The sequence below is a fragment of the Tarenaya hassleriana genome, unplaced genomic scaffold (assembly GCF_000463585.1).
Source record: "Tarenaya hassleriana unplaced genomic scaffold, ASM46358v1 Cleome22, whole genome shotgun sequence".
In the NCBI taxonomy this organism is placed as follows: Eukaryota; Viridiplantae; Streptophyta; class Magnoliopsida; order Brassicales; family Cleomaceae; genus Tarenaya; species Tarenaya hassleriana.
The window spans coordinates 1,990,311-2,001,211 of NW_010965541.1; the positions used below are offsets into that span (position 1 = coordinate 1,990,311).

The following is a 10,901-nucleotide window of genomic DNA, read 5'->3' on the forward strand; positions in this document are numbered from 1 at the left end:
CCATCTCCCATAACAAAGTTTAGGAATACATTCGAATGACAACATCTACAAAATCAATCGCAAATTATTAATAATCAAATTCTTCAGTAACTTTTTATTAATTTAAACGACTTATCGTGAGTGGAATTATAAATCCTGGCAAGTTCCATTGATTGACTGGTTTCCAATGTTTGTTCAAATAATTTAGAACAAATTCATGAACAGATGGGAAGGTGAACGTTCTCCAAGGGAATTGTTCACAATCCTCCACGCTATTAACAATCCTCAATAATAATGGATTAACGTATTCTGAATGTTGATGTCCAATCACATAGCTAAGAAGAAAGAGATACACCATCTTCAATCTGTCTTTCTTGTCATCATTTGTCAATTGCCCAAATTTATCTATCACATCTCCTTTCGTAACCTTCTCAAAACTGTCTTGACCAAAGAATTTTCCGTAGAAATCAATCCCTCTAATTTTCTCCAAATTTTATGGTAATGAAGAGCACTTTAGGCCGCTGAGAAGAGTATGCTCCCACAATGAGTATGTAATAGGGACTCCATTAATGACGAATCATAACTCATCATCTTTCTTCGTCTTCGCTGCCCAATTAACGAGTGCAACCATTAAGTTCATCTTCAGTGACTGCTTCTTCATGTGGAATATGTGCCTAAATTGCATCACTTCTGTGAAATACCTCATTTCCCCCTCAATCAAATGCTTCTCCAAATATTTCACTGCTTCTATATGAAAACATTTCGATGACAGCTTCACCACAACCTTATTCATGTAATCGAATTCATAATAGAATTCTACTTTCGGTATATCATAAATCTGCAATAACACACTTATATTCATTAAATATACAACATATTTCGTAACTTATTCACTACCATTATGTATTAGCTACTTAGTATCAAACACTTTCCAAATTTTAAGTTATAATTTAACTTCAACAAAGATTCATAACTTGAATGAAAACTGAACTCACTACTATTATTTATTTACTACTTCGTATCAGCCAATTCACAAAATATAATTAAGTTACAATCTGACATCAAGCATATCAATTTTTTTTCCAGTAAATCTAAATGATTTCTTGTTTACTACTTCGTATCAAACACTATCCAAATTTTATGTTTTAATCTTCTAAATATTTGAATGAAAATTGATTTCGCGCTATGTATTTCATTCGGACAAAATTGCTTTTGAAAATGAAAACTTAAATCTAATTTCTATAAAAATTTAATCTAAAATTCAAACTTAAATCGAAATATCTTACATTTAAACCAGGAAAATCTTTTGTTGATCTTTCAGGAGAAACAACTACGTCAATAGAACAACCTCTCTCACTCGATGACCGAGACTCCATTTCCTTCATTCGTCTTCGACGCAGACACCTTGTGTTCCTTCGTTCTTGCGTTCCTTCATTCGGTTTTCTGCTTTGATTTCTGTAGAACCTTCCTCATTTGTCGATTTCAGATGACTGAAAACGTAACACTCAGAAGAAGCACCATCTTCGTCTTCGATTTCAGTGGAGTGAGAAGAAGCCGCTAGGTTACTTGATTTCCGGCTGGGTTGCTCGATTTCCAGCCGGGTCGCTCGATTTTCGGCCGAGTCGCTTGATTTCTGGCTAAGTCGCCTTCTGTCTTTCTCTTTTTTTTTTAAATTCTGTCACTATAAAAAACCCTAGTTTTCAAAATTTCCCCTCTTTTTACCATCTTTCTCGACATGTTTCAGGCCCTACACATGTGCACACGCATTTTTTCACTAAGGGATCATTTCCAGTTTTTTTAAAGGTAGAGAAGTCATTTTTTAATTGTTTATATTTATATTTTTCACGTGTACCCCTGAAATTCTTGCGACACAGGTAGTATATTTTAGAAAATGTGCCAATTCATGGTTTCATCTCTATCCGGCCACGAAAACACGAAACTTATGTCAATCACAGAGCTCAACCAGTTGATGAATCCCCTCCATTTCATGATGAACAACCGGCTCGATATTGCCGACGTCGTCTCGAGGGTAGTGCTTCACATGCACAACACAATCACCTCAGAATCTGACGCTATTTGTTTTGGAGGGATTATCACTTTAATTGCAGAACGAGTGGGGATTAACCTCGGAACATACATATACGACTCCGCCTACTGGAATACGATCAACTTCCTCCATCTAATGGTGAATGGCTTCGCCGAGGAACGCGAGGGCGGCTTGTATTGGAAATTTGTGGGTGTCGAGGGGATGTTTAGGTCCCTCAACATTTCAACTTATTTGCTACCCCCACTCACCGAAGTGAAGGAAAACAAAGAACCTAACGATCTAATCGTAGCTATAATTTTTGTCTAGGTTTACATGCCGCGTAATAATTACATACAACAATTGCATGAATTTAAACCTAGACTAACCGGATCATCGTAGTATGTGCGGTAAAATGTACCTTAAAACGCAGAATCAGAGAGTCGAAGACGTCACAGAGACGAGAAAAGAGCGTATAAATAAGAACACCTCTACCGGTATCCACACGTCGGGTCGGTATGCTAGTACCCTCGGGATTCGTTGGTTTAGGCAATACGAGACTTTTCGTATTCTAACTCGGGAACTTTTCTTTTGTCGGGTTTTATGTTTCAGCTGTTTTCCGATGATTTCTGAATTGACATCTGATGTCAATTTATAGAAATCTCAAAGCAAATGAAGAGTCAAGTTCATTTAATAGGTTTCAGAATACGAAGAGACAGATTCATCTTCATTAAATAAGTTCATATGAACCTTATTTAATAAATGTATTACGTCATACGAAATGAATCTCGTATTCTGAAAATGTATCACATACACTGAGACTAATCTCGTGAATATAAACCGACAAAATAACCGAGCAATAAATAGGGCCGGGAAAAAATACCTGAGCCTATAACCGACATATATCAAATATATAAATCCGGTATAACCCTATGTGTGTGACCCGATAGGTCCCCGTTTAACGTGGTCGTAACGATAAAATCCTATTTTACCGTACACGTTGATAGTGGCATGTAGCAAGACATATTAACTACACACGTTAAACCAAGTTATCACCTCGATTGTGCCTACAATATCATCGAACTAATATCCCTTTGTCTCACGATATATTACCAGTCGAACGTAAGAAATGGTGTCAATCAACCTTAACCAATTCGACCGCTTTCTCGTCCATTAATCATCTGTTAATATAGATGTCCAATATCTATGGCTTGGCCAAGCACTTTACAGCATGATTAACCACCGAGTGGCCAGCGATATCTATCCCGTAATCAGGAGAAACACATTCCCATCTTGATACGTTGCGATCCACCACATAATCCGTTGCGCATCTGAGCATAGCCTTTATAACCACCGTGTTAAGGCGACGTTTGACTATGTCAAGACACAAAACTAATTACGGGGAATACCAATAATTATCTCAGGTCAAAGGACAAAAGTGAGATATTATAATGACGTCGGTTTTGATTCATGACCATGAACCGACCATCATGTGGGTCAGCCAGTCACACGTTCTAAACGTGCACCTATGACTGTAGCACGTATCCAATACGTCATACATACACGTCACACTAGTCTTCATTTATTATCGTTCCCACGATAATAACTAACTAGGGCATATAGTATTATTCCAAATAATACAGAGATATTGTTTATTATTAATGAACATGCAAATATAATAATAAACGAATAATCATATTATTTCATAAACATTTATTACAAATGTACATATGTTCGTCTACATATGAGCATAATTACAACACGAAGAAGGAGCGCAGTTCCTCATTCCCCGAGAAGACGACTCAGATGCCGAACCCGAGGACGCGTACATGGACGACCAGTACAGTGACTCCTACCACGGGTCCTACTAAAGGACCTGCACGGTTTTGAAACCCTAGTTATAGGGTAAACTCTTGTGTTGTGTTTTAATAAACACAAGATCTGAAACTATGTGATTGCATATCGGGATTGAAACTTGTAGAGAATTCTTAAGATTGGTTTCGTGTACCTTAACCCCTTAACTCTCTGATATGATAAGAATAAAAAACTTGTAGAGAATTCTTAAGATTGGTTTGTCAAAAAACTCATGGTGTAGAGAATGAAGATTTGTGCACTATTTATAACCAAAAAGAATGAAGAATGCATTAACATGCATTGACCAAGAAACCAAATGTCATTCTTCTTCTTCATTAATCAATCAATTAAATGGTTATTTAATTGATCAAGACTAGTGCATCTTCAACGTATATTCCATCTACATGAACCAAAATCAAACCAACCTCTACATTAGCCGGTACACGTGAACCAGAAACCATAACCAAAATCCTTATTTGATATTATCCAATTTAGTCCATCATAAAATTAGATAATAAGCGATCAGTATCTACGCATATATTAAACCCTATACTCGATTCAATACTGAAGTTCAATAGGTTAAAATGGAAACCCGATCACATTTGATTGGACGTAACCGACATGATAAATCTTATTCCATAATAATCATATCCGGCCTACAATAATAGTATAAAAAACCTTACAACTAAATCTATGAAAATCTTTGGTTGTTTTCCATATGGTTTGATGTTGTGTGCTTAAGGCTTTCATCTTTGGTAACATCTTAGTTGAATGAACTTAGAATGTCATTGATCATAGAAATATGAAAATGAAGTTAGGATCTCAATATCAAATGAATAGGTTATTCACATTAAGAAATGGTTTAACTTGCTTAGGATTCATGATAGAGATTATTAATGGGTGAGTGATTTTCTAGATAGTAGATCTAAACTCGGGAGAGAAAGCTCTTAATTATAGATCTTGAAATCTTCGTTTTTGAAATCAACCATTGTAGTGGTCATCATCCTTGCTGGAACTGCATGTTTTAAACCATGTCGTTAATGACATACCGTTTTTTATACCACTAATACACGACCTGCAAGATTTCCATAAGTTTCTGCGCGACCTGTATGTCATGCCCAACCTGTAGGAACTGCTTGCTATCATCTTCACCAGCCTTCTCCTTCTCATCGTTCTGCGATTTTTTCTTATCCTCATCAGTCTCTTCCTCTGTCTTCTCCTTCGTCTTCTTCTCATCTCATCAGTCTTTTCCATAAGGATCTCCTCCTCTTTCTCTTCATCCCCATGCAAGTCATGCATAACCTGAATTAGGTCCTGCAAGTCTTGGTCAAATGCGACCTGCAGGTTTCTATTTGAAGAAGAACTATAGGTTTGTCGCTTTTTCCATGGACGTGTGTCAGAAAAATCGGGATTATTATGTGGTGTTGGAATCCTAATATGACATTTGACATACTTAAGCCTATTGTCGATTGATTAGATGCCAATCAACAATTTCTGAAGCAAGGACACGGTAGTCCCCTGATCCTCCTTTTCTTTTCTCTTCTTGTTCTCCTCTTTGTTCTTCTTCTCATCCTCCTCTTCGTTCGCATCCTCCAACTCCAACCGTGCCTGATTCCTCAACTTATTCCTGTTCTGTGGTATTACTATGCTTACAGGTCATGCAAGAACATGCGACAAATCCAGTTGCGTAGAAACACCCCAATCCTCGTTACAAAATCTATAAACTTGATCGATAAGCCTCAAAATATTTTCGATGATAGGATCGCGGACTTCATCACAATACTTTTCGAAGATTTGTCCACTTCTTAATGGAAGGCTCCAATTGACCCGACAATCAGACTGAAATCATAGAATTTATGTTCCGAAAATAGACTGCAGGTTGTCGTGAAAAGGACCTGCAGGTAGTAAAAGTTAATATGGAAACATAAATAGATAATTATTTATAAATTAATCACCTTGACGATCTCATATTCCATTTCCTTCGCCTTCTTCATACTTGTCGATTTGCAATTCATCCAACTCAAAAACAGCGGACCCTCGCATTCCATCGGCTTGGAAACTACAATCCCAAGTGTCAGAATGACGGATATCGCCCAAAACGCAGGAAGAAATCTGCTATAACTGTAGCTTTCTTTGTGCAACTTATCCATTGCATTATTTACAGATTCTATTAAAAAAAAATTAAAGGCAACTCGACCCCATGGATAACGTTCACAAACCACCAAGTCTGAAGAAATTCTGACAAACTCATCCGGCATAACTGCTCTTCTCTCCATTGGCCTTAAAATGCCTCCGATAATGATCAAATATATTAGTTGTTTACAGTCTGCTGTGTGGTATCCGTGGCAAAATGGTAGGACATTAACAACCAGGTTCCCGTAGAAATCTTAATTTTACCACCGGTTACTATTTCAGAAAACAAACCATTACCATAATCTTCTGGAACGGAATCGGTCGGCAGATGACACGACAATCCATTAATTGCAGAAAATTCTTATACGAAGGTAAACCAATTTCGTGCTTTTTCTCTATATTAAGTCGGCAGAAAAGCGTATTGTGGATGAGGTGCGTAGAAAACACGTAATTATTATCAAACATCCTAAACGCAAATCCAAAAGGAGACACTCTCATCTCTTCTATGGTTTCGGCTGAAAGATGAAGGTACAAGGTGTTGGTTTAGTGCTCTATGATGTACTGCTATATGAGCTTTATTTAGATACATTTGATGTATTGACACTCACTATGGTTATATGGATGAGTGTTTGATTCATTACATATTGTGCATACTTTAAATATGTTATGAAATCCATGTATTGTTATGAACAATACTAAACTCTCTAGTCATGTCATTGTGGGAACAATGATGTACTAAGACTAGTATGATGTGTGATAAATGATCATAAAGATGATCATGGGTATTGGATACGATCACAATCATAGGTATTCATTGGAGAACGAAATACTAGAATGACTCGCATGAGATTGTCACATGGACAAGCGTCATGACTTGAATCTCATGTGACGGTTCTATGATTGGATCCTATGACCTGAGATATCTACTGAATCCAACATGAGGAGTTGCGTACTTTGAATACGTCAAACGTCCTGTGTAACAGAAGGACTATAAAGGCGAGTATCAAGTATGACACGAATCATGTGTTGGATTGTAGATAGTCAACATGGGATTTGTACCTCTCTTAAAAGAGAGAGATATCGCTGGGCCCCTCATGTGAGCGAGACTGTAGAAATGTGTGGCCACACTATAGACGAACATCGTCTATTTCGTACAGTCAAACTCTGCAAACGAGAAAGCAGTCGAATCAGATAAGGTGGCTTTTCCATGCCTTATGTTCGACGTATGATATCGTGATACAAAAGGATTATCAACCGGAATCATCACTGACGTTCATAAGATCAGAACAAACTCTATTCGACATAGGTAGTCATAGTATCTTGCTAGAGACCACTTATCACTTGTATACCCGAAATAGAGATTTCGTGTATACAGCTATATCGAATGAGCCTACAGGGTCACACACACAGGAAAAGACAAATGCACGAGAAAACGACGAAAAATCAAAACAGGAGGTCTGGACCGGACGGTGCACGTAGCTGGACCAGACGGTCCAGACCCGACGGTCCAGAGGGTGGCAGTCTGTCCGTTCCGGAATGTTTGGAATGGACGGTCCGCATAACCTAGACCGTCCGTTCTGGAATGCTGGAACGGGCGGTCCACGTTCAAATATGGACCGTCCGTTCTAACTTTCGGGTTTTTCAAAATTAAACCAAAATTAGGGTTAATCACTTTATAAGAAGGAGATTAAGAACCTTAATATTTGGGGGACAAACAAGAGAACTTCAACATACCTTTTGGTGAGCTTTGAAGGTCTAAGGAGTGATCTAAATCCCGTTTTCTCATAGCACATTACCGAATAGCAGATTCAGATCCTAGTAGACAAGTTCCTTTTTTCGAATCAGCCTGTCCGATTGGTTGCGTCAAGGCATGCAATAGTAGGTGGTCCTTGTCAATTGATTGGTCTGGCTAAACTGCTCATGTTTATAGTTTTTGGACTCCTTGTGCAGCTCTGGCGAAAGCACAACAACTGCTATTGAATGACCAAGAAAGAGATTATATTCTCACTCAAGTCAGTACTACAAAAGGTAGTTATTTATGGTGCTACAGAGTTCTGATATCTCCTGTTTGGAAGGCTTCTGGACTTGTCAAGATCTCGTTGGGGGAAATTGGAAAATAGCAATTGCATTTTGAAAGTTTGTTTCTTCTGCATTTGGAAATTGTATCATAGTCTGTACTGTTACCTTCCATATTCTCTCTCTGAACAAGTTCTATTTGTATGACTGTGAAATGCAGAGGAACTTAGACTGAAGAGAAAGAAACAGCTGAAGAAAGATACCGCTTCTAAAATAAAGTCCATGGTGAATGAGGTAAGCAATTGCGAGATGCATTTTGTGTTGAAATCCAATAGGACGTTGTATGAGTTTTCACTAGCCTTTCTTCAATGGAAACAGTCCATGTTGGTTTTTTGGTGTGATTTCTGTAGTGTTTTCTTTACTGACTCAGTATTGTCAATTTGTCAGATCAAATCTTGAATTTCTGCATAGATTTATGGTGAGACTTCAAGTGTCTGTTATTTGTCCATGAAATGTTATTCTAGTCAAACATGGTTGTAGAATATCTACCTCATTTTTCTAAAAATTAGTGTTAACTGAGGGAAATAGCTGTTGAATGATTACCCTCATTGTCTTCAGTCTGTTTCTACATTATATTTTGATAATACTGTAAAGCTTAAAGAATTTGTTTATATTCTCACGCTTCTTAACGATAGATACAATTTTCTTTCTCTTATTCTTTTCTCTACAGTTAAGTTTTGTGCATCAGGAAGCACCTTGATTCATGTGTTTCTGATGCACACTGCACACAGGGAAACCATGAGCAACAATATGAAATGTCTGAAGAGTTTCAACAGGAGCTTAAATTGAAGGTCCGAGAAATATTAACGGAACAAGAGTGGCGCAAGAGAAAAATGGCATTAAGGGTATGAATTGTTTCTACTTTCTAGTATGCCCTATGTGGTTTATTTGTTCATTAAGTAGTTGCATAGTCCTTTCTTCCGTTTATACTGTATTGCTTGTTGAAATTTAGATATCTGAGGAAGAGGGAAGACTCAAGAAGGATGAAGAGGAACAAAAAGAGTTGTGGAAGAAAAAGCGTGAACATGAAGAGTAATGGCAAGGGACAAGAAAAAAAAGGGTCTGTTGTGTTATTATTTACTCAATAATAGAGTATGTTCCTGATTTCAAGTAGTGAACTTTACCGCATATGTTACCTTTTGTTTTTTTCTAATAAGAATAATATATGCAACACCATTATATTATTCTTTCCCGAGGAGGAAGAGTGGTAATTGGCTATATGATTAAGTGCACAGAGCTTGATTTCATCTATCTAGTTATGCTCTAATATCGTTTCGGATTCTTGTCCACCCAGGTATCAAGCTGGAGAGATTTCATGAAAGGAGAAAAGAAGGTAGGAGTACTGAATCACTCACTTGTCAAACTTATAAGATACATAAAGAAGGTGTTCAGATTAAATGATGAATATTTTGTTCTGTATGAATTTGCAGGCTAAAAAGGGAGAAACCCGTCCTCTAAAGCTGAAGACGGAGGATCCAAACAAATCATACATGCAAAGGCCGGTAAAGAAAGGTTGATCTCTGAAAGTTCTTTTAAAATTGAGAACCGAGACCTAACATCTAAAATGTTAGGACATATTGAAGAGTTGACATGGATCTGACATGAAAAAACGACGTATGTTGTTCACCATATCTCGAAGGAGCAGAGGCACATCTGTGCCTGTCTGTGCTTGAATCTCTCTTTCAAGGTACATTGTTCTCACTTGTTTCAGTATGTGATCTCAATCTTTGTCCTTTTGGGAACTTAGATCAGTTCGGTTCAGTTGTTGGTCTTAGAGTAGAATAAACTAACTCTCCCATCTTATTTTTGGCTCCGTATATACTGTAGATTTTTGTGTTTATAAAAAATGTTTGAAGGTTGAGAATAAAGTGAAGAAATAAGAGAAATCGAAATAGGAATAAGGCTTCGACTGGTTGTACCGCAGCGGTTGCGGTTGCGGGTGACAGCGTTTTCAAAACGTTTGATAGCGATTATAAATGATTAGTACTGACTGATTGAGAAGTTGTTGTTAGTTACGGTTGCGGTTGCGTTTTGATATAAATTGTCAAAAAAAAATATTATTTTTATAATAGTTTTAATTAAATTTTTCGTATCATTTTATTTACTAAATTTATAATAATTAAATAATAAATTTAAAATAAAAATATTATCAATTTAATTTATTTTCAAGTAAAAAAATAATTTTATTATAAAAATTATTAAAAATAATCATTATTAAACCTAAAAATTATACTATTGTATTTTTTTATCTCCGTATATATTGTAGATTTTTGTGTTTATAAAGAATGTTTGAAGGTTGAGAATAAAGTGAAGAAATAAGAGAAATCGAAATATCCCTAAGAAGAAGATATGGTTGTGTGTTTTTGTGTAAATGGGGACATTGTCCCCTATTATTTCTTGTAATTTTTTTCCTTATGAATTTACATTCAAATATATACGAAATGTGAATAATTTAAACGGCTAGATTAGAGAGAGTAAAGGCGGTAAGTTCTTTATATTCTTGTCTTGATAAAATGGTGATTGACCAGATGTGATTCTCCTTATATTTTGCTCCTTAGTACTCCTAAATCAAACATCAAATCCAACCTTGAATGATGCTCAATGATTGTGATTAGATGTCTTGATTACTGGTTCTTCAATATATATATAACATTTGGTTTTAAAAGGCCTGTTTCTTGGTTCATTACCAATTGGAGGCCTTATTCATATGAAATATATACACACACGGTGGAAAGGTAAAGTCAGGGTGGGTGTTGAATTGCATATATATATATATAAACTGAACCGAATCAATCTACAATTGTATCTTATACAATTTATGTAACTGAAGTTTTTT

The 10,901-nt window shown here is 36.5% G+C and overlaps 1 pseudogene; it reads left to right on the forward strand.

The window, feature by feature from the left end:
• The first annotated feature begins 1,870 nt into the window (after positions 1–1,870).
• LOC104815154 lies at positions 1,871–9,670 on the forward strand (annotated as a pseudogene).
• The last annotated feature ends 1,231 nt before the right edge of the window (positions 9,671–10,901 follow it).